This window comes from Schistocerca americana, chromosome 7 (genome assembly GCF_021461395.2).
Source record: "Schistocerca americana isolate TAMUIC-IGC-003095 chromosome 7, iqSchAmer2.1, whole genome shotgun sequence".
Classification (NCBI taxonomy): domain Eukaryota; kingdom Metazoa; phylum Arthropoda; class Insecta; order Orthoptera; family Acrididae; genus Schistocerca; species Schistocerca americana.
This window is the reverse complement of record NC_060125.1, coordinates 510,988,036-511,008,624: the sequence shown is the minus strand read 5'-3', so window position 1 is coordinate 511,008,624 and position 20,589 is coordinate 510,988,036. Positions and strand designations below refer to the sequence as shown.

General features: G+C 44.3%; 1 long non-coding RNA gene and 1 pseudogene across 1 annotated transcript in view; one reads left to right on the top strand and one right to left on the bottom strand.

Moving 5' to 3' along the window:
- The window catches only part of LOC124621926, a 1,198,997-nt gene that overhangs the window by 709,865 nt on the left and 468,543 nt on the right, over window positions 1-20,589 (bottom strand). The window lies entirely within an intron of this gene.
- LOC124623354 lies at window positions 5,758-5,874 on the top strand (annotated as a pseudogene).

The window sequence follows — 20,589 nt, the reverse complement described above, 5'->3', positions numbered from 1 at the left end:
TCACTGGTCACTTAAAATCGGCTGCGGACAGAACATCTCGCGCTCCCGTCATACCTGAGGACAGCCGTTTCCAACACTACCCCGCGTTACATGTGACACCACTTCAGCACTTGTGAAGTGGCCCGTGGTGTTTGCGTATCGCCTTCAACCGAGTGGCAGCCGATGTGGCAATCCTGTAGCGGCAAGTGACACGTCGGCTAACAAGCAATTTCAGTTACTATAGAAATGGAATCACGCTGGTTGGTATTCTCTGGCAGCTAAACAACATTTTCTTGATACATTTTTTTTACTTCGCCTCTGAATAAAAAATTGTTTGGGGTGGTCAAGATACATGGGAGATTTGTATAGAATGTTTTCTAGCGGTCGCCACCGCAACATCAGTCAATAGGGAGCTTAAGCAAAGGATCATTGGCTTACTGGTTCTAGTACGGATGAACGCCACGATAATGCACATCGATGGCACTTGCTTGTGTGGCGTGCATAACCTAAACTGAGTCACACATGTGTTGCGCAGAGCAGTGGCGCCTTTCCCTGGAGCTGGACGCGGTCACGCGCCTCCCCCTGGAGATGTCCCAGCGCAGCGCAGCGGTCGTCTGCGGCCGCCCTCCCGGTCAGCTGCGATAAACGCGGAACGGCCGCGCGCCGCGCCGCTACTGCGTCCTGGCCAACCGGCGCCGTAATTGCCGCACCACCTCTTTTATGTTGCCAACCGTAAAAGACGGCGCGGCCGCCAACATGGGGCCAGCGCGAACTGGTCCCACCTAGGACATCGCGGCTGGTGGTTGTCGGCCAACGCTCAAATGCGCTTGTGCTGCCCCACACACATAACAACGCCTGGTGGACGATTAGAAAAAGGACGACATGACAGACGATAGGCTGCAATATGATTCTCCTAGCTGAGTATCCGGCATTACCCGAGCACGTATTTATTCCAATCATCTATTAGTTCATCTCCTCCTTCCCCCCCCCCCCCTCCCCCCGCCCACCCGCCCCGGTTATCCTCCACCTTCGCACACCGAGCGAGGTGGCGCCGTTGTTACCAAACTGGACTCACATTCCGAAAGGCAACGGTACTAACTCGTGTCCGGCCTTCTTGATTTGAATTTTCCGTGATTTCCCTAAATTGTTCTGGGGCAAATGCCTGAATGGGTCCTTCGATAGGGCAGGACTGATTTCCTTCCCCATCCCTGAAATAATCCGAGCTTGTGCTCCATCTCTGATGACCTCGATGTCGACGTGACGTGAAACCCTAATCTTCCTTTTGTCCTTCACCCCCCTCTCTATCCTCTCCTCCACCCCCTCTCTGTGTCCACCTCCTCCAGCCGCACTCTCCGTCCATCTCGTCCTGCCCCTCTCTCTGTCCGTTTCCTCCTCCTCTCTCTATCGCCCTCCTCTGCCCATCTCCTCGTCCCCTTCTAATTCCATTTCCTCCTACCTCCTCTCCCTGTTCATCGGTTCCACCACCCTCTCTCTGCCCATCTCCTCCTCTTCCCTTTCTCTGTACATCTTCTCTCTTCCCTGTTTCTGTCCATCTTCCCCTCTTCCCTTTCTCTGTCCATTTCTTCTTTCCATCCTGTCTGTTCATCTCCTCCTCCCCAGCCTTTCTCTGCCTATTTCTTCATCCCTCTGTCTCTGTCCATCTCTCCTCATTCCTCATCTGTACATTTTGTCCTCTCACCTCCCTTCGTCCATTTCCCCCTCCCATTCTCTGTCCACTTCCTCCTCCCCCTATCTGTGTCCATCTACTCCTTCTTCCTCCCTATCTATCTATCTCTCCCACCCCCATCTCTTCCATGCTAACACGGTGACCCAAATAGGAGGCTGGAGGTTCTCATCACCACAGTATTTATTTCCACATCGTAAATGATATGTGTAGCAAATTTGGTTGAAATCATTTCTGATGTTTAGGATGAGCTTTTTACCTTGGCTTGGCCCGCGTATACACATGTCAAATGTATTCCGCATTTATTTAACATATTTCACATGTATTTGTGCACATATTTCATCTGCATCTCTAGCGAATTTCGTCCTGCAGTTTCCTTTTCATGCAGCTCAACGTTTACTATATGCTATATGAGGATATAATTTTGCAGATACATGCAGTAATATATGTGGCTACTATCTAAGAAATGTGTTGTGAACAGAGTTAGTAGTAAAGAAGTAATAAATTATGTGACAGTTTTTCAAGCCTCTCAGTGTTTATGAAGTATCTCCTGAACTATGTGTCGTACACTGGTATAGCTTTCTAGGCACAGTCAGCAACATATATAGGTACTGTCTGCAAAAGTGTCGCGAATAGAGTAGTTTAAGAAGTGATAAATTAAAGCGTCATGCTTCATGCGGCAGTTTTATGCATTAACAGCGAAAATGTAGTAAGAGAGAAACTTTATTCCCTTCATCATTTTGTGGAGGCCGTGAGCGAGAAAATTTTTTCTTAAGGTTTTAAATAATGTGTAAAGCTCGTTGCAAGGCTCTAAGTGTTCTCGTCCTCAAATACTAGACGACTCAAATATGAGTATCCGCACATCGTGGGCTACATTGTTCTTCACACCCACTTCTATCGCACATCTCTGATAGGCAGGTGATTCTTACCACAACAGCGGTGATTTCCAGACGGTAAATAATGTGTGCACTAAGTTTGGTTGAAATCGGTTCAGTGATTTAGGAGGAGACATAGAACATAATTACATACATACATATATACACATGTATGTACACCCATTTCTATAATATGTACAAATCTATGGATTCAACGACTACTTTCGATAGCTTCACGATCGTATTTTCAATGTAAATCAGCGATACAAGCTTAATAGCAGGAGACATTATCGACGTACACTGTCGTGATAAAAGTCGTGGGATAGCGATATGCACACATGCAAGTGGCGGTAGTATCGCGTACACAAGGTATAAAAGGGCGGTGCCTTGGCAGAGCCGTCATTTGTACTCGTGTGAAAACGGTTCCGACATGATTATGGCTGCATGACAGGACTTCGAACACGGAACGGTAGTTGAAGCTAAACGCATAGGACATTCTGTTTCGGAATTCAGTATTTTGAGACCCACAGTCTCAAGAGTGTGCCGAGAATTCCAGATTTCAGGCATTAACTCTCACCGTGGACAACGGAGTGGGCGACAGCCTTTACTTAACGACTGAGGGCAGCGGCGTTTACGTGGAGTTCTCAGTGTTGGCAGACGAGAAACACTGCGTGAAGTAACCGCAGAAATCAATGTGTGACGTAAGACGAACGTATCCGCTAGGACAGTGCTGCGAAATTTGGCGTTACAGTCTATGGCAGCAGGCGACCGACATGAGGGCCTTTGTTAACAGCACGACATCGCTTGCAGCGCCTCTCTTAGGCTCGTGACCGTATCGGTTAGAGCCTAGACGACTGGAAAACCGTGGCTGGCAGATGAGTCTCAGATTTTAGGTGGTAAGAGCTGATGGTAGGGTTCGAGTGTGGTGCAGACCCCACAAAACGATGGATCCAAGTTATCAAGGCACTGTGAAAGCTGGTGGTGGCTCCATAATGGTGTGGGCTGCGTTTACATGGAATGGAATGGGTCCCCTGCTTCAACTGAACCGATCATTCACTGGAAAAGGATATGTTCAGCTTGGAGACACACTGCACGGACTTCATATTCCCAAACAATGGAATTTTTATGGGTGACAATGCACCATGTCACCAGTTTTTAGAACATTCTTGCCACCCAGTTAGCCCGACATGAATTCCTTCAAACAATTATGGAGCATAATCGAGAGGTCAGTTTGTGCGTAACATCCTGCACTGGCAACAATTTCGCAATTATGGTCTGCTATAGAAGTAGCATACCCAATATTTCTGCTGTGGACTTGCAACGACTTGTTGACTCCATGCCACATCTATTTGCTGTACTGCCCCTGCAAAAGGGGGGTCTGACGCGACATTAAGAGGTATCCCATGGCTTTTGTCACCTCGGTGTATACTGAGAAGCATTTAACGTTGTAAGCATTTGTCTAAGTACGCTGGTGTCTAGTGCCCACTGTGAGACTGAATGCCGCTTGGTGTCTTTGTAGGCACGCGACGGTGTAAGACAAAATGTGTTAGTGTATCAGTGATGAATGGGGTGTCATTGTAGCGTCGATACTGATCGCGAATGGGGTAATCCACTGACATAAACAACTTTCAAGGATAGAGTGGGGACTAGCACCTTGTAAACGGCGAAGTTTGTTAGCCGTTCGCGCACAACTCCCATAAGTGTACATGGAAACTGATTGAAGGACTGTGAAACCATGAGAGGGCTACAAGGTGTTGGGCGTCTACGCATTATCACAGAACCTGGAGGCCAAAGAATTTCTCGCTTTGTAAAACGGAACAGGCAGCGGTCAGTGGCGGACATGATGAGAGAGTACAATGCTGCCGCAGGCGCGAGTTTTTTTGGAACACATCGTTCAGTACACAGTGTTTAATATTGGGCTCCGCGGCAGACGAGTCCATGTCTTCCCATGTTGGGCAAGCGACAGTTACTTTTGCAGTGGGTACAGGAATATCGAGACTGGACCGGCGATCAGTGGAAACGCGTCGCCTGGTCGGATTGAAGCACGTTCATTGCTACACCGGGTTGATGGTCGTGTGCGGATACCCTGTTATCGAGGCAAATGGCCGCCCAAAATGTGCATCGCGCCATGGACGTTGCCTGGTGGGACCAGTATTATGCTACAGAGGGCTTCCTTGGAACCTGTGGTACTGATCCGAGACACCACGACAGCTGTTGACTTCATGACCATTGTTGCGCATCGTTCTTCGTGCTTCATGTCTTAACCAGTGACGATGAGATCTTCCAGCAGGATAACTGCCCGTGTCCATTGTGTGAATTCCTAAGGGATCAAACTGTTGAGGTCATCGGTCCCTAGACTTACACACCACTTATACTAACTTATGCTAAAAACAGCACACACACACATCCATGCCCGACGGAGGACTCGAACCTCCAGCGGGAGGGGCCGCGCAATCCGTGACATGGAGCCTCAAACCACTCGGCCACTCCGCGCGGCTGCCCGTGTCACAAGGCCAGAAGTATGCTACAGTAATTTGAGGAGCATGTCACGGTGATGTCGCGGCCTCGAGATTCGGCTGATGTGAACCCGATGCAACACATCTAGGACGCTATCGAGAACCAGCTCCTCATCCAGAAATCACCGTCCCGTAATTTACGGGAGACATCCGGTGGCACATACCTCCGAGAACCTAACAAGGACTTGTCAGATCCATGTCACTCAAAATCGCAACTGTATTGCTTTAAAAAGATGGACCAACGTGCTATTATGCAGGTAGTCATAATGTTTTGCTCATTACTAGATGCGTACTTAAAAGTTTCAAATTAGCAACTAACAAACTATTTTAATAATAGAAGATAAATAAGTGCAAAACCTACCGCTGTATTAGTTTATTTGAGTGAGGTTACAAGAGAGACAATACAATAATCAAGAACAGATTTTTAAAAGGTGACCTTAACCCTCCCCAAAGACAAAAGCGGCTTCGGAAAAGGAGAATTGCATCTGGTGGCGTCTTCACTCTTGGGCGATTAATAGACAAACGCAGAGAATTCGGTCGAAAGATTTACGTTGCTTTAGAAAATTTAAATGAGTTTTCTACACGACTGGTAGAGAGTTCCTACCGAATACTCTGGACGCAGCTAGGTATTGTCAGCATCTCATCAGCGTAGTGTCCCGGATGGCGCATTGGTTAACGCACCTGCCTAGTAAGCACAAAATTTGCCAACGGCCTTGCCGCAGTGGTAACACCGGTTCCGTCAGATCACCGAAGTTAAGCGCTGTCGGGCTGGGCTAGCACTTGGTTGGGTGACCATCCGGTCTGCCGAGCGCTGTTGGCAAGCGGGGTGCACTCAGCCCTTGGGAGGCAAACTGATGAGCTACTTGATTGAGAAGTAGCGGCTCCGGTTTCGTAAACTGACATCCGGCCAGGAGAGCGTTGTGCTGACCACATGCCTCTCCACCTCCGCATCCAGTGACGCCTGTGGGTTGAGGATGACGCGGTGGCCGGTCGGTACCCTTGGGCCTTCCAAAACCTTATCGGACGCTGTTCCCACAGCATAGCGCAGTCTCTAAAACAACGCAGTTGTGGTAGTAAATACTGACTGAGAATTAACAGAATTTATCCAGACAGTGTAAGAAGTGAGACATGGATGAAGTTTGATACCTATAACACTTATTATCAACTTTGTTCTCGTGATTTGGGAATGGCATAACTACGTCCGGTCAGGAATGACACTGAAACGAAGATGACATAAGGGTTATCCAGGGTGATGAAGGTAAAATGCAATAACTAACATCAATTTAGATTCATTATGTGCTTTGGCCTGATAATGGTCTACTGATCGAAACCGGTAGCACTGAGCATAAAGATAAATAGCTGACGGTAATGTACAATGAAGTTTCACAATTATCTGACAGCTGCAAGGCCCTACCTCAGCACAAATCTAAGTTATGTAGAAAATGGAGTCAGAAAGATGAAAGGCATTGTTTTCAAAGGGGAAGTACCATTCAGCTGTAAAATTGCAATAAATGGTTAATTTGGGTGGAAGTATCACATTTCAGATATTTTGAATCTGACATTACAAACCAACATGAAGAAGACTTCACCCCAAATCACAATATATTTCAACATATACGTGGCACAATCTGTATTCTGTGAAAAATGTGACGTACAGAGAGATGAAAATTAGATTTTATTTGGTGATGGCAGATTCTGCCCTACTCTACGGATGTGTGAACTGGACTCTCCAAGCAACAGATCAATCAAAGATCCAGTCATCCGAGATGAGATTTCCGAGAAATTCTTTAGGGGTGCTCAGAGTGAATGTCAGAAACGAAGACTGGCGTGAGTTGAATGCTTAATTTGTAAATAATGAGATTACAAATATCGTAGAGAATTGGAAACAGCATACAGACAGAACGAAAGAGCTGAGATACCACACGTAAATGATACTAGGCTAATTGGCATGTGTCCCATGACAAGTAGCTTACTTAACGGATTCTGACGTTGAAACAACCGAAGAGGGACGGGATGGAGTGCTGTGTAGTCCCTAGACCGACGTCAACGAGAACGTTAATGCATCGTCTGGGAAGAAGTTGTGTAGGGGAAAGGAAATTTTCAATTGTTTTATTAGTTGAGTGTCGTAAGGAATGTGAATCTCTCAGGCAATACCACAGTAATCGCAAGCAGCTGGCGGGTTAAGTTTACGAGACACTTTGACACAGTAATTGGTTTGCGAATATTATTCGTGCTTTTATCATTGCTTTTTCTTCTTCGAAGACAACATGAAGTTAATTTCAGGCACCGTCATAATAGTCAGTATTTTTTATCTGCGTCATACATTGCCCACACATTATTTCCTCCTAGACATTAAACGGTTTCGTAATCACTAATTTCACACTTTTCTGACTTAGCTCTGGAAGAAGATGCAGTTGCAGATTCAGATTATAAATTTTTTTAACGCTGTACGAGTATCTTGGTGGAGTTCTTGTCCCTCTGGCAATCACTGTGAGAGCGATACAAATTCTTCGTTTGCCTTTCAGTTTCATGAACTTTTCATTTGTTGAATAGATCAATACAAGTGAACGAATCTAGCTTGCAGTTCTACGAACGAACTGCTTCTATAGTAATGTGACTATTCATTTACATGTAGCGACTGTTCACGTAACTTATAAATAAAAAATGAAAAGAAGATTCTATTTATGTCGAGTCCCCTGTACTTCCAAACGACAAACTGGGGTATCAACTGCTTGTTTACAAATGCTTTATCGGTATACACGATGTGTGAAATATGCGTTCTTCATAAAAGTCGGCTTTCGACACTAAGTTCAACAACCCCTTCGCTGATATTCGACAGCAGTGAGGTATGGACCGGCAACGGGTTTCGTCCTCTTCCCTCTCCGTCATCGTCACCAATAGAAAACACGTGATGTGGCGCTGTTGTGAGATACCGAACTCGCATTCCGGACTACACAAATGCAAATCCCCGTCGGCCATCGCCATCCATATTTAGGTTTTCCGTGGTTTCCTTAAATTGCTTAAACCTAATTCCGGGAGGCCTCCTTTGAGAATAACGAGGTCTATTTCCGTGCCTCTTCCTTCCCCAGACCGAGCTAGTGCACCGTCTCTAACGACCGCCTCTTCGTCGGGACCTTAAACTCGAATCATGCGATCTTCCCTTCAATAACATAAAATCCAAAGTTGCACCCTATATTCTCCCACTGCAATCATCTTCACCAAACTTTCTCACCAAAAACGAAATACGACGTTCAGATGGGTAAGACTGATTTGTTATCTACAAGGTAAACATAAACGAATAAATAAATAATTTATTGTCCTAGTTTGAGAGCGTGGATGTCAATGTGGCATGCGCTGTATTGGTTGATGGAGCAGGGTTGGCTTATCTATAACTTCTTTTTTTTACTTTTAGGTACTGAATCGTAGAGCATTTTTCGCTTTGGTGCTCAACTTTTCATCGATTTATAAACAATGGATAATTCCCAAAGTCTATGAAATAAATACTGTGGTATTACATTCGTATTTACTGCGCAGTGATGGAGTGAAAGGGACACTGGGTATGAGAAGGACCAGCGCGTAGCCCTAATTCGTCGGGAGAGCAGAAAGTGACCGGACTTTGTTACCTCAAATCGCCATACATATGTATAAAATTAAGGTTTTGACATTGTAGCATAGCGTGGAGATTCGGAAGTTTATCTTGATTTCTGGCTCAAAATTCGGCGATGAAAAGCATCTACGGGCCAAATAATTACGGTGGAAATAATTCCACTGCCACGCTTCCACAAAGCTAAGTTGCCTATAAGCTCCAACAAACGCCTGAGAAAACGCGAGCTACGGGTCATTCACAATTCTTTATGTACTCCTTTTTGTCCTGCGGGGGAAGATCCCATTTAGGCTATTAGCAGTTTTTCTAAATTACTTCGGACAAATATCAGGACGACCCACCTCCGCAGCGGCGGTCGCTAACGCACGCTTGTGCGGTGTCGCTTGGCTCGGAGGTAGGCTGGTTTGAATCCTGGCGGTGGAACATTTTCACTCCCGCTACGTGCACAGCAAAGTGAAGGAAGGTTCTGGCGTAAATTTCCTGATGATATGTTTTTGTGCCAATGTCCGACTGAATTCCCATGAAGTGATCTGTCCGTCGGATGGGGACGTTGACATCGGTGGTCCGCTTTGTGCTATTCAAAGGAGTAGTCTGTGTGCCGGCACCCTTCCCTTATTCATAAACAACAGGAGAGCAACATTTCACTACACTCATCACAGTCATCTACGCGACACAAATACAGATTTGATACTTCATTGCACGTTCGAGGAAGGCAATGGCAAACCATCTGCACTAGTACCATGCCCAGAACGGTGATGTATGTTTCCTCCATCTTCTCCCCAAAACTTATTCCCCTGTGTATAAGACTTAAATGTTATGTTAAATGTGAGGATGACACTTTCAACGTGTTTACAGCCCATTAATACCACCCTTCCCCCCCCCCCCCCCCCCGGCCCTTGACCCCTGCCCCCCGCCGCCCCTCGCCCCTTCACGTCATACAGGCACACACACACACACACACACACACACACACACAAGTGCTTCGGCGAGGCGCACAACGCAGATTCACATACTACAACCTAATTTTGAAGTCGGAAGGACTGTTCCGCTATTCCTCTAGACTATTGTGATCAATTTAGGATGTACGACTCCAAAATTTGTTGAGACCGTCGTACTTCGAGGCGAATTTCGTAACAAAAGTACTATGTCGAAGTGCAGCACGCTCGTAGTACGAGACGAAGTCACTAGGTGAGAGGTGTGAGTAGAGTAGGTCCTGGAGAATCAGTTGTGCATGTTACGCTGTATTCGACGTGAACAGCACTTTTAGCAAAAATACTAGCTCTTCGAGAGTGAGCTCTTTCAGAGTACGGCATGGAGAAAGCTGTGACAAGCATGTCACTTGATGGACAGTTAACTCCAGTATCCGAGGCACCACGTGAGTTCGTAGTCGGGCGTTCGTCCGTCCAGTGTACCGAAAACAAATGACAGGATAGACTAACAGGAGGCACAAACGATCAAAGCGACTTGAGAAGATTGCCAGACGACATAACTTGCAGAAAATGGTATGCAATTAAGTGCAACACGTAGATGTGAAGCTTGGTATGTGGTAAATGTGGTAACTGAGTGCGGTACGCTAAAGGCGAGAAGATGAGCACGTAATAGTGAGGAATGTCAGGCAAAATAATGATTGGAAAAAGGTCATCATTGAAAAACCTGTTACAGAAAAATCTTTGCCATAGGCCTTCGGTTTGTGACGACGTGCGAGTGATTTTGAGCAGCAGTGTTGCTCTTAGCGCAACAATAACAAGTACTGCTAAAACTTCTGCGGAAGTGTTGGCGGGGGGAGGTGGAGGGGGTGGGGGGGGGGGGGGTGCTGTGAAAGTTGCTTAAAAATAAATTATATTAGTTTTTCCCCAAAAATTATCTTCACTTTGTCTGACACTACTCTCCAAGATGCAGGCACTGTTGCAACTTTTCAAATCACGTAGGAAGGGCTCCACAAAACTCCTGCTCCCGCACCACACAAATGCTTCTAAGAATTCATATTTAAACCCACGGGTGGTTTCGTTCCTTTTAGATAAGAGAAACGTATACATGGTGACAAATTTGTGCATCAAATGTTAATGCAAAAATGCGTAGATAATGACTTCGTCTACAAAAATGCTATGTTTCGGGTAACCTATGAGAAAGTTCGTGGTCGTGATGGTTTTCATTCTGACTTGCCTTTGGCGCATACTTTGTGTAAGGCTTATTGGATCATAACAGTTGCAAGCTAGCCGACTCCGTAGCCGCGGCTGCTAACATACGCCTTTGCGGAGTCGAGTACGTTCGAATCCCGGCGATGGATGAAACTTTTGCTGCCAGTATATGACCGGCAATGAGAGAAGAGGTTCTGTGTCAATGTCCTGGATTGAATTCCAAACTTGTGCGCAGTGTCTCATGAAGTGAGGGCATGGGACACTGTTGATAACGGTCCGTTTGTGCACTCCACAAATATACAAATGATGTAACTCTCACGTAAAAAAATGGTTCAAATGGCTTTGAGCACGATGGGACTTAACATCTCAGGTCATCAGTCCCCTAGAACGTAGAACTACTTAAACCTAACCTAAGGACATCACACACATCCATGCCCGAGGTAGGATTCGAACCTGCGACCGTAGGGGTCGCGTAATTCCAGACAAGCGCCTATAACCGCTCGGCCACACCGGCCGGCTAACTCTCACGTATCCTCAAGGAAAAGGACCAATGTGCGAGGAGGAAAAACACCCTTTATGCTATGCGGCTGAATACGTTACACCTGGTCGAATATCCCAGCCGCCGGCCGCTGTGGCCGAGCGGTTCTAGGCGCTTCAGTCCGGAACCTCGCTGCTGCTGCGGTCGCAGGTTCGAATCTTGCCTCTGACATAGATGTGTGTGATGTCCTTAGATTATTTAGGTTTAATTAGTTCTAAGTCTAGGGGACTGATGACCTCAGCTATTAAGTCCCATAGTGCTTAGAGCCATTTGAATATCCCAGCCGACAATGCTACACGACGTTTTATTTTAATTTTGGTGGAAGTTTGATATGGTGTTCATCAACTACAAGATTACTGGCAGGTGTAAATTCTCAGAGATGATATGGCTGACTGGCGGAATACCGTGCGCTAATGCGACGGCACACTCAGGCCTTTAGCTCGCAGTGTTTCAGAAGGTACAGTTGAGGCCGGAGATAATTCTGTAATGTTTTGGGCGCGTTTATCGTACCTTGACTTAAGCCAACTCATTGATATTACCGTGAACATGAACTAAGATTTTAATTTCTGAATTTTCGCGAACATGTATTACCGTTTTCTCCACATCATGACAGGTACGCTGTGGACACCCCGTCTTCCAAGACGAGAATAAAATGTGTTCATATAGCTGCACGGATATGTTCCTCGTCTGACGAACACTCAGGTTCGCCATAGGACCTGGGATAGCAGCTAAATCGGCCGATCTTTATCCTATAAAAACCGTATTCCACTATTTGGAGCAGCGGGTGAAACGTAGCAGTCAACAATATCGCAGTTTGGCGGCTCTGGAGTGCTAATCATCACTGAGCGGCTTCATTTGGATAGGGGATGGCTGAAGAAATTTATCGTCTGTATCACTCGCCAAAATCACACCATTATCGACGCTATATTACACGATATTCCGGCCGAAGTGGCCGCGCGGTTCTGGCGCTGCAGTCTGGAACCGCGAGACCGCTACGGTCGCAGGTTCGAATCCTGCCTCGGGCATGGATGTGTGTGATGTCCTTAGGTTAGTTAGGTTTAACTAGTTCTAAGTTCTAGGGGACTAATGACCTCAGCAGTTGAGTCCCATAGTGCTCAGAGCCATTTTTTTTTACACGATATTATCTATATTTTCCATAGAGATGGTACCGGGCGATTAAAGGAAAAATAGTTCTTTCTATGCGTTTCATCACATTTGAAAAATCCGGCTGCTGTATCTTACAACGTTTACAAATATTGTGGATGTTCACAACCCGAGACAAACGCTTGAGGGCTTGTCTGAGATACCCTGTTGGGGAGTCAGAACTACGATCCTTGTTCTCCACAATATTACAGACCAATGTAGCGACTTTCGAGCCAGTTTCTTCTAATTAAATACGGAGACGTGTCGTGAAACTTTTGTTCGCTACCACCTAATTGTAAATCGCCTCTAAAGGTTTCGACACCGGCTCAACATTAAGCGGCAGTTCCATTAGAGCCATCGCCGAGAAGACTGTAGCTGTCCACACTCACGGAAGTGTAAATGTTAAGCGACCGGAGCGAGGCACAACGCCGCAGCGTCAGCCTCGGAACGGCCAGCCCGACATTCCAAGATCTGATCTGGTTTCACATAAAAGCTGGCCACCTATCGTAAACCACGACGCAATGGAAGAAACTATAAAGGTGGGATGGCGTACAACTCGAGTCGTAACAGCAAATCGTGCCACCGTGCAACTGCCTTCCCCGGGCTGCCACAACCTAAATCCGAGACTTAATGACCGACGTCGCCGTATCTCCGGCGCTCTCTTAATAATCACCGTAAACAAGTCCTGGACACGGGGGAAATCCTTTTGTTTGATTAACCTGTGACGCACTTAACAGCGATATTTAATGCAAGAGGTTCGCCTCATTAACAGCGGACTGCGGCCGCGTCCTCCCTTTTATTCCGCCATATTTTTTGTCCTATTAGGCCGAGCGAGTTGTCTCGGCAGCGCTTCACGACTTCTGCTGCTGCCAAACGAACCCGGCATTCCGCTTTCGCAGTACCGCGGATTCTTCCCCCCCGAGACGGCGTCGGCGAAATTCTCAAATTTAATTATGAAATAACTCACAACTTTAGTGCACTGTAAACGTTTGGAAACATTTCCGAACGTTCAACAGGGCTCCTTTAACGAGGAGAGGTTTCGTCACGTCTCGTGCTTTTCGACCCTTCCACTGACCACGACTTATACCTGCCTTCATTCTGCATGAACGACTGCAATGCGGAAGTTGCACTTTTCTAAGTTCTCGAAACACCAGGCATCCAAAAAGAAGACCAGATATAAGCTAGTATTTCAGGTAAAGCATAAAAGATAAGACTTCGTTGAATACGTCACGGTCTACAAAAAACTCCAAATTTGCATAACCCAACGTGAAAGCAGACATACCTCCGAATAGGTGACCATTATTTACTTAAAAAAAAGAAAGGAAAAAGTAAGTAACCGGTAGCTGATTTCTTCGCATTTTCACTTTAAACGAACGACTCGTGTCCTGAAGACGGGCGGGCACAAATGGAGAAATAAGCAACTTCTGTAACTGCCAACCTTTCCTCCATTTCTTATAAAGATATAAATCGGATGGACGAATATTAGTTTACTTCGAAAAGCTCTAAACAGTGGTAAAAGACGCACTGTTTAATGTTTTGTGATGTACAAAAAGCGGTACTGCTACATGAAAATGAGACAGAGCACTGTGACCCAATTTTCTTTGATTAATTATTTATTATTTGTTCTATTTGTTTCATTTTTGCCATCTACTTTAAGTACCACAAGTGAACTTGCATATAAAAATACTATACAAGCTTTTTTCTCTTGTATGAGTACTGTGCCCAGACAAATTGAAATGAATGTATTTCAGAGGAATAGGGAGACAGATGAAGGACAACTGAATAGAGAGAGAGACACGTAATGGCGGTAGTTGGCCGTACGATGTGCGAGAAACAAAAAAAGGTCCATCAGAGGAGACTAAGAATTAACTATTGGTGTGGAAAATGGTATAACAGACCGTCGGAGGTTAAGTTTTAACGTTTATAAGTAGGTGCTACAGACCGTGCTTTACAGTTTGCTGGACCTATTCAGAGAAGGTATGATACGGTCTGGAATGTCTTCTACGTAAACAGTGTGGGCACAGTAAAGCTAATTACTCGTGGTTAATACACAACAAACGATAGCCGGTTTGCTTAAATGGAAACGGAGTTTGGGATCCTATCTGCGTGCATCTTATCTCCATCACATCCGCACAACCTCCCATAAGCTGTTCCACGTGCATTTTATTTCAATAAAAAGCTATAATACAGCGATCCATGAGTCATTTAGCTTTATCAGTAACTTAAACGACGAATTATGTAATATTCAAGAAAGATGAGTCGCCATACTAGATATAGCTTCAGAGTTGCAACATCACTATTCTAGGTGGACACAGCTTACTTGCATACATCTTTGACCACAGAAAATGTTGAGCAGAAGCGAATCAAAAATATACAGAGTCACAGTGCGATCAAAGTGTAACAAGAATTTATATTGTGAACGAATGTACAATATAGTTATAATTAGACTTTCGTTACTTGAGGGGGCTCCATGAAAAACTAGTGATCTCTGGACAATAAAACTTCATGGGAACAGCTGTAAGGACATGCGGAAGAGAAAAAACGATTAAATCACCGAAGAAACACACTTTATTTTCCACGTGAGAGAGTAACATTTGTTAATTGCGTGCCATGTTTACGTTTCGGGTTACAAGCGTTGCTTAGTGCGACTACCAACTGAATCCATGACAGCCTGGAACCGCACTAGACATATCATTTTGCAGTTTTTCGTAGCACTTTTTGAACGGTGGATTAGGGAATGTTCAGTTGTAGTGACACAGCCCTTGCACTGCTTGAAGATCGCACATTGCGTCCAACATTCTCAACCACGATAACTTTAAATTCTTCAACAATTTGTGGCGCAATTGGCCGCCGGCTTCTCCAAGAGCAAATCCCAAATCGGCAATTAATTCGAACTTCCGAACTATGTCCTTCAGGCCAGGTGCGGAAAGAGGACGCCTCCGTATTACTGTAATGCTTCGATACTCGTGAACAGGAGCAGCACTATGGCTGATGTTTTGATAAAACAGCTTTACTAGCAAAGCCTTGCTCACACTGTTAAGACCCGTGTAATAGCAAGTCATGATACCAACTCTACTAACAACGCAAATCCTGCAGCGCACAGCCTGAACATCATTCCTATGAAATTGAGTATCCATACGGTAAATAGCTTTCCGCCTACACAGGCTCAAGTAGCGAAAGTTTAACTATAGCAGCCCTGTACAGATTAAGGGCTTCCCTCTCATATGTAATGAAACAATCATTTATTAAACATTTTTGCAGACGACAGTACGGTACTTGAACAGTTCTTATAATTAATGTGTTTTGCATGTCGGTCTACAGATCATAGAAACTCTCTTGGCTGTAGGTTAATAAAGAAACTTTGTAGCGAATAATAAACACATTTATGACGTTTGGGACATCAACTAGCAGAACAAAACTTAGATAATTCTACAATTGTCGATACCATATATCTGAATGTTAATATGTTTGTTTCGGCCGCAATTTTGCCATCGAAGTAAAGCTGAGTAATGGGAGAACATTAATAAGGAAATAAAGTAAAAGTTGGCAGAAAAGTTTTGTATTTAAAATATTATATTAAAATCTTCTATAATTGAGGCAATAATTAGGTTTTTAATGGACCAAACATTAAAATCGTACTGGAAACTATATATGGAAATTTTACTGACTCGTGAATTATTAGAAACCACAGTGCCTTACGGACGCTGCACGACAACATACCTGAATCCGATCACCAGCTTTAAGCAATGTTTATAGTAATTCATTTCATACATCGTATGTTTATAGTCTTCTGTGGTTCAACAAGACACGGCATACTTTTCTGTAGCTTTAAAAGGACACATTAGGGGGCCTACTGTTTGCGTATCAGGTGAGAGCAAACGTTTGCCTCACTGCAGTGTCAGATATGTATGCATTAATTGCTACATTAAATTGTGATATATCCTTACCACAAAATGCTTGCATTTAGCTTTGGACAATTCTTACTAGACACTGGGTGTTGTGTGATGTCCTTAGGTTAGTTAGGTTTAAGTAGTTCTAAGTTCTAGGGGACTAATGGCCATAGATGTCCCATACTGCTCAGAGCCATTTGAACCATCTTACTAGACGTTACGATTTTGAAGTAAACGTTACTACCTTTTACGCTGCCGCTGGTTGATTGTTGTCACTTTAAAGCAGTATTCGAGGCGTGCAAGTCGACGAGCAACCAGTAGACACAAATTTGGGGATGTAATGTTCCTACCGCCAAGTATCCACCATGATTTCAAAATCTCTCTCTGTCTCATAATTAATATAAAACTTTTGTGTTACATTTGAAAAACATGTCGATGTCTGCACAAATAAATCCAGTCAGTGGCATCATAGAGAAGCAGTACAAATTTTTTGAAAGCTGTGTGTAATGAAACGATTAAAGAGTTCTTTAAAGATTTCTTTATATTTTGGTATTTTCCTTGTTTTACATAGGTAAGTTAGAAATGTAATTTCTCAGTGTGGAAGACGAAGTGCGCTGACTGGGTGACTACCCAACTGATGACTGATCTCTTGCATACGGGAAAGGACGTTGAGTATCGTGCCGTGATGGTTGTTGTGTAGAAATGGCTGTTCAGTGTGAGTAATTGTTTACTAGTTTAACAACGTCTGCAACCGTTCGACACAAAATCGTGTCCTCCAGAGTGTCTATTCACTGCGAGTGTCGCAGGCGTTTGTCCGAATAAGGTGCATGGCTGCCAATTTTACACTTGTCCGTATCGTTCTGTTAGCAACCTCGCACCACGTTCTGCGGACTTCTGGTGATAATAGATGCGCCGTCTCATTTTTTTTTTCATGCGATATTCCACCGATACTACGGAAATACAGACTCAGGGGTGGGCCGGCCGTGGTGGCCGAGCGATTCTAGGCGCTATAGTTTAGAATCGCGGTACCGCTACGGTCGCAGGTTCGAATCCTGCCTGATTGTGGTCGGTATTTGTTGAACAAGACCGCTATCGGACTGCCCGGGTTGTTTTCTACGATTTCGGATGTCCTGTGTATCAGCAGAGCAGCGCACTTTGGCATTAAGTCGATTAGCCCGAGGCCTCCTTCTTCTGTGGTGTATGCAACCTTAAATAGGTCTCCACGTAGCCAGGAGACCATTTATACTTTAGTTCGTCTCATTCCTTTGATTATGTTTAGTAGTTGGTGCATACTCCAAGATTTTGACGGTAAAACATGTTTATTGACTTCACCTTCTCTGTCAATGCCAGATATTTTGTTGCATTTGCTGTAATTAGTGCTTCCATAGAATGTGGTACTGTTCGTAGTTGTAAGCTGCCGTTTGTTGAATATTGGCTTCGACATGTACTACGAGGATTTTGTGTTTTGTTTTATTATGTACCAGTTACGATGGAATCAATTTAGCCAGTAGTAAACATTCGATAGGGAGCACTGAGGACACCATGAGAAATCTCTATATCGAGTACAAAGGACGCCCTCTCAGCTTATCAGAAGAAATAGAAACTTATAAGACTAGAAGCAGCAGGGCAAGCATGTGTATAACGACGACGACCTTCCTTTCGTTTGTATGTCAGTTTATTCATTCTCAAGTCGTTGAAAAGAAGTTTTAGCTTTGTGCGGCTTCTAGTGAGACAGGAGGGCGCAGTAACTGCAGTCTGCGCGTTGTTGTATCACAAACGGTAACGGCCCTCCTGTTAATGATTGTTATATTATACTGGTATTCCACATCTGATCACACCACATGGATGTTATCTCTAGTTACTGTTTGGACTGTTCTCCCGTACCTGTCCTTCATTGTTTAGGCTATCAGATTACGGTCTTATTCCCGTGTTCTGCTCTCTTCCGGGGCTGGTTGAGCCCTCTAGCAGTGGCAGGATGCCACTTCAATAAACGTTCATACACCGCAATTTGGCTGTTAACGCCTTCAGAAATCGAAATCTTCACCCTCTCTCACGATGTCTCACTGGTGCTCACTCTTTAATGGCTATTGTTTTCATGTAGGTCTTGGCAACCGTTCGCTTAGTGTGTGTATTATGGGTAGGTATGTTGTTCCAGTTATTTACACTTGCCAGTTGTGTCGTACTTGATATCACAAACTGTCATTGTTCTTAATATTTCTGTAAGGTATTTATTTCTGTGTTATTATGATAACTTGCTTATGTAGTAATGGGCTTCAGTTCCAATCTATTCATTTTCTTGGAGTTGCAGCGTATTTGTCAAGTTCTTCGGTGATGTGATTCTGACAGTGCACATTTTTTGATGACGATGGAACTTTGGATAGGTTAAGGACTTTCTTTAAAAACTACTCTATTTTTGTGTATTCATATAACTCTTCATGATTCCGGGCCTCTGTTTTAATATTTATCAAAGACAGCTCTTGTGTATTAAGTAACTTGTTTGCCTTTTTGAAATTTACATTGATATCCAAATTTTTTCCTTCTTTATCTTTTTTTGGGTAGGGAGGGGGGGCAATATTGACTGAAATCGATCACATGTAAGCAATATTTTAGTTTTATGAGTGGTTTGACGCATCCTGCCGGTACTTCCTCTCCTGTGCCATCTCAGAGTAGCACCTACACCAACGTCCTCGCATGTTTGTTTGATATAATCCAATCTCTGTCTTGCCCGACAGTTTTTGCTCTCCGCAGCTCCCTCGAGTACCATAGAGGTTGTTCCGCGATGTCTTACTACTTTTCCTATAACCCAGTTCCTCTTTCTAGTCGATTTTTTCCACATATTCCCTTACTTGTAGATTTTGCGCAGCCTCTCTTCATTTTTTATCTTATCGGTGCACTTTATTCTACGTCTCCATTTGTGACGCCAAGTCTCAACAGCTTTGATTCCTTAGTGTTCTGGATTTCCCACAGTCCATGATTCACTTCCATTTAACGCTGTGCTACAGACTTACAGTCTCAGAAATTTATTACTCGAATTAAAGTCTATTTCTGATACTAGTACATTCCTTTTATCGAGGAATTTCTCTTTGCCTGTGCTAAGCTGCTTCTTGTATTCGCCTTATTTCGTCCGTTATGAGCAGATGGCAGTTATAAGAGTCGAGGGGCATGAAAGGGAAGCAGTGGTTGGGAAAGGAGTGAGACAGGGTTGTAGCCTCTCCCCGATGTTATCCAATCTGTATATAGAGCAAGCAGTAAAGGAAACAAAAGAAAAATTCGGAGTAGGTATTAAAATTCATGGAGAAGAAGTAAAAAATTTGAGGTTCGCCGATGACATTGTAATTCTGTCAGAGACAGCAATGGGCTTGGAAGAGCAATTAAACGGAATGGACAGTGTCTTGAAAGGAGGATATAAGATGAACATCAACAAAAGCAAAACGAGGATAATGGAATGTAGTCAAATTAAATCGGGTGATGCTGAGGGAATTAGATTAGGAAATGAGACACTTAAAGTAGTAAAGGAGTTTTGCTATTTAGGGAGTAAAATAACTGATGATGGTCGAAGTAGAGAGGATATAAAATGTAGACTGGCAATGGCAAGGAAATCATTTCTGAAGAAGAGAAATTTGTTAACATCGAGTATAGATTTAAGTGTCAGGAAGTCGTTCCTGAAAGTATTTGTATGGAGTGTAGCCATGTATGGAAGTGAAACATGGACGATAACTAGTTTGGACAAGAAGAGAATAGAAGCTTTCGAAATGTGGTGCTACAGAAGAATGCTGAAGATAAGGTGGGTAGATCACGTAACTAATGAGGAGGTATTGAATAGGATTGTGGAGAAGAGAAGTTTGTGGCACAACTTGACTAGAAGAAGGGATCGGTTGGTAGGGGATGTTTTGAGGCATCAAGGGATCACAAATTTAGCATTGGAAGGCAGCGTGGAGGGTAAAAATCGTAGAGGGAGACGAAGAGATGACTACACTAAGCAGATTCAGAAGGATGTAGGTTGCAGTAGGTACTGGGAGATGAAGAAGCTTGCACAGGATAGAGTAGCATGGAGAGCTGCATCAAACCAGTCTCAGGACTGAAGACCACAACAACAACAACAACAATGAGCTATTTGGCTCCCTAGGTAGCAACAATCTTCACATCGTCTCCTACGTGCTCTCCAATTTACTGATCACAGACTGTAAATAAGGAGAATCCTAAATGTTATCGGTTGAACCAC